The 3,939-nt window shown below is 43.6% G+C and overlaps 1 long non-coding RNA gene across 1 annotated transcript; it reads left to right on the forward strand.

Moving 5' to 3' along the window:
- On the forward strand, window positions 1–1,211 carry LOC131022602 (uncharacterized). The gene is made up of 2 exons (XR_009101350.1): window positions 1–374; window positions 919–1,211. It is a non-coding gene; the product is annotated as an uncharacterized LOC131022602 (long non-coding RNA).
- Window positions 1,212–3,939: the final 2,728 nt, after the last annotated feature.

Here is a 3,939-nt window from a genome sequence, read left to right on the forward strand (position 1 = left end):
AAGTTGAGTCAGTGCAGAGTAAAGCTTGTTTTCGACTTGTCTATGTGTGTTTTTAATATGCTTAAGTGTTTATACTTGCTTATGTGCTTGTTTGCTATGAGTTTGAGTCGAGTTGAGAGTTAAGTCGAAAATTGGACGTGTGAATCCTTAGAAGCCGAGTATACCTAGGGATTGAGTTATAACGGGTAAATAGACGTTGAGTGAGAAGTTAAAGTAAAGAAGAGATTGGATTTGGAAATTGAGTTCTGACTAAGGTTTGTTTTATCACATGAACCTTCGATGACGATGACGATGTGATGATGACATATGAAGGCCCGAGCGAGACGAAGAAGTAAGTTGCCTGATTTCTTTCCAGAATAAGCGAAGGACTTCAGGTGGGCAATATTTTGAGTATACATATATTATCCGAGCTTTCGAAAATGATTTGATGATTAACGATGATATTTATGAGCTTATCAAATTATTTGAGATAAATGATGTTGAGAAATGTTTGACTTGCCAATTTTTGATGTTGAGCTTGTATGTTACCCTCTACTGATGAGATGAGACGAATTCGGGTCCTGGGACAGTTGATAGCTATCCTGCCAGGGCTAGTGTACACTGAGGTGACTGTGAGCCGTTGAGCGAATCGGCCGGTCACGGTACTTGAGAGGGAGGCCTACTTCTCAGTACCTTTGATGATGATGAGTTGTAGATGTGGTACATACATGTTGAGATCTTTGACTGCAGTCGTTTACTTATGATGTCATGATTATGAAAACTGCATGCACAGATTCATTTAATACTAACTTATTTCTGTGTATTGCTGAGATGTGGCAAGCTTCAAACTTATAGCTCTAAGAGCACCTTTCTTGTTATTCGGCTTTTGCCCACTGAGTATTATATACTCATGCCCTGCATGTATTTCTAAATGTGCAGGCTAAGCTGGGAGTGAGATTGGACTGGTGCTGATGGGGGAGAGTTTCAAATGATGTAAATTAAATTACTATTTTGCCTCTATGATAATAGAGTCTTGATGTTTGAATTACTTAGTTTCTTTTGGGATCAAGCAATACACTCACGGTTATGTGTCTTCATACATATAATCGGTTCGCCTTTTGCTGCGATACTCTGCAAATTATGCTTCCTTATGAAAAATGAACTATACCCGTTTTGTTTTTGTTCGTGAAATTCCTAATAATTAAAAAGTTATGACAATGTTGACGATTTTACCCTCGGGCTAATTTTATAAGTTTTTCCTTAGCATGCTTTTACGTGAGCTTCCGCATGACGTTCACCTAGTTCTTCTTATCTTTTATTCTTTAAAAATAGTCGTATCGATACTCGTACCCCGCTATTACTAGTGTTGGGTTTTCGGGCTGCGACAGGGTGGTATCAGAGCAGGTCATCTGCTCTGAGTCTATTGCTTGACTAAGTTGAACCCTTGGTTGCTTCTACTCTTTTAAAATTGAGTACTAGTCTAATTTGGATTCTTAGACTAATTTGAGAAAGTTAGTTTGAAACGAAACCCCAGCACCCCATCTCCTCCGGCTTAAACGAGGTAAGAAGTTGATGTTGTTTCTTGTCGCTTTCTTGATTGAAAGTTGAGTTTGTTTCACTAATGAGTTATGAATTGTTTTGATGACGGAATTGTTTGAGAGGATGGAATCTGATATGAGGCAGTTGATGTGGAATATGAGGAGAAATGTTGAGGCTAGTATAGCTGATGCCCCACCATATCAAACGAGGACGAGTATGTTGTTGATTGAGATGTACCAAGTAAGTTTTGTATCCATTTTCTAATGAACGTGATATTTTACAGGATGCAGAGTCAAGAGGAGGCATCGATACAGAGACGATACAGCGAGGCGATGCGCCGATGGTTCAGGACTACTGGACTGCGAGAGGGCGATACTCTTGGGGAGTTTCTAGCGCTTTACCATCGACGTTGGTTGGAGGCTAGTGCCCATGGGATAGATGAGGCTGAGGCTATTACTCACCTGATTCCACAGTTGCCACTCGGATGGCAAGACTTGGCGGCTTCGCTGGTGCCGCAGTATATCAGGAGGACTGAGTTTGGGCGGTTAGTGAGCGCCGATTTCCGTGGTTTCATCGCGACGTTGAGCCACCGATATTTTGCTTTTGACGAGCCACCTCCACCGCCGTATGGACAGTTAGAGGGACCAGCCCAGGGAGGGGAGCTAGTTGTTGTGCCCCCACTTCCCGATGAGCCGTTTCCGATTGCACCTCCACCCCCGGTTGTTTCCGAGCCGACTATCTTTGAGACATATTCTCCAGTGGTAGAGCATGACCCGTTTTCGTTTCTATCATTCATTCCTTTTCCCAGCGCCGAGTTACCGCCTTGGGATTGGATGCCGGTGACGACACCTTCGCCACTTCCACTTGTTGAGTCGGCACAGCCGATTGTTTCCACCGAGCCTGAGATGCAGTATGTCCCCTTCGATCCATATCCGAGGGTTGCCCCGTTGCCTGAGCCTGGCACTCTGGCCTTTCAGACGTATATGCATTCGATTTTATACCCACCGTCCCGAGACGCCCAGGAGGGAAGTTCTCGGCCCATACTCCTTGACAGTGATGAGGAGGACCCGGATGAGGAGACTCCAGAGATGACGGTCGGATACGGACGGACTTAGCCGTTGCAGCGTCACACTACAGCCGATGGAGCCGAGACATGGGTACCTGTTCCCGAGGTGCCGGTTTTTGGACCGATGATGGACACTGACGTTGAGGACGAGCCGAGTGATGACAGCGTCTATCGACTGATTGACGAGTACGGGAGTCAGGAGGCAGAGCAGAACGAGGAGACGGAGCCGAGTGAAGATATGGATTATGACGAGGCGACGAGCAGGGTTGCAGGAGATGACGACTGGTGACCACGTGTATTTAGTAGACGCATATATATGTATAGATGCATAGTTGATATATATATGTGTATATATATATAGGTAGAGAGGCATAGTATAGTGTGTATAGGTAGATAGCATATATCTATAGGTGCTTAGTACCTATGATGCTTGTATAGTTAGAGCATCATTTTAGTATTAGGACCGTTGTATATAGGATCCTACTTTTGTAAAAGACCTCGAGAGAGAGGCAATTTTCCTTATATCTACAGAGATGTTGATGATTAGTGAGTTTCACTTTCCTTATCAGAGCTTTGAGAATGATGATGCTGATGCATAGTGATAAATGAGAAATAGAGATCGACGAGAATAATGATCGATGATAGACGAAAAATTGAGTAGACGAGAATTTTGAGAGTTTTGAGTTTTTCAAACGAGATATAGAAGCGAAGTGAGAAAAAGAGAAATCGTTTATTTGTTTTTTTATGACGAACGGCTAGTTTTGAGGCCGATAGTTATATGTTTCTTTTTCCTGTTTAGTATGCCTCCGAGAAGAAGGGGGAACAGAAGGAACATAGATCGAGAAGAAGAGGAGGAAGAGGAGCAGAGAGATCCCACGCCACCACCTCCCCCACAACAAGAGAGAAGGGTAGAGGAACTATTTCTGCGACAAAATCCACCAACATTCAATGGATCAGGAGATCCCGCTGAAACCGAGGAGTGGATTCGAAGTATGGAGAGAATTTTTAGATTCCTTCGATGTAATGACGTTGAGCGACTCACGTGTATGTCATATCAACTTAAGGGATCCGCAGATTTCTGGTGGGAAGCGAAGCAGAAGACGATGAACGAGGAGCAGATAGCAGCTCTTACCTGGGAGCAGTTCAAAGAAGCTCTTTGTGAGAAATACATACCCCGAAGCTATTGAAAGAAGAAAGAGATGGAGTTTGTAAATTTGAAGCAAAGGAGTAAGACGGTAGCTGAGTATGACCGACAGTTTTGCGATTTGGCTCGATATGCTCCATATCGAGTGGATACAGATGAAAAGATGTCAGAACTGTTTTGCTCCGGATTAAAGCAAGAGATACGAGTCGTT

Source organism: Salvia miltiorrhiza, chromosome 4 (assembly GCF_028751815.1).
Source record: "Salvia miltiorrhiza cultivar Shanhuang (shh) chromosome 4, IMPLAD_Smil_shh, whole genome shotgun sequence".
Taxonomy (NCBI): Eukaryota; Viridiplantae; Streptophyta; class Magnoliopsida; order Lamiales; family Lamiaceae; genus Salvia; species Salvia miltiorrhiza.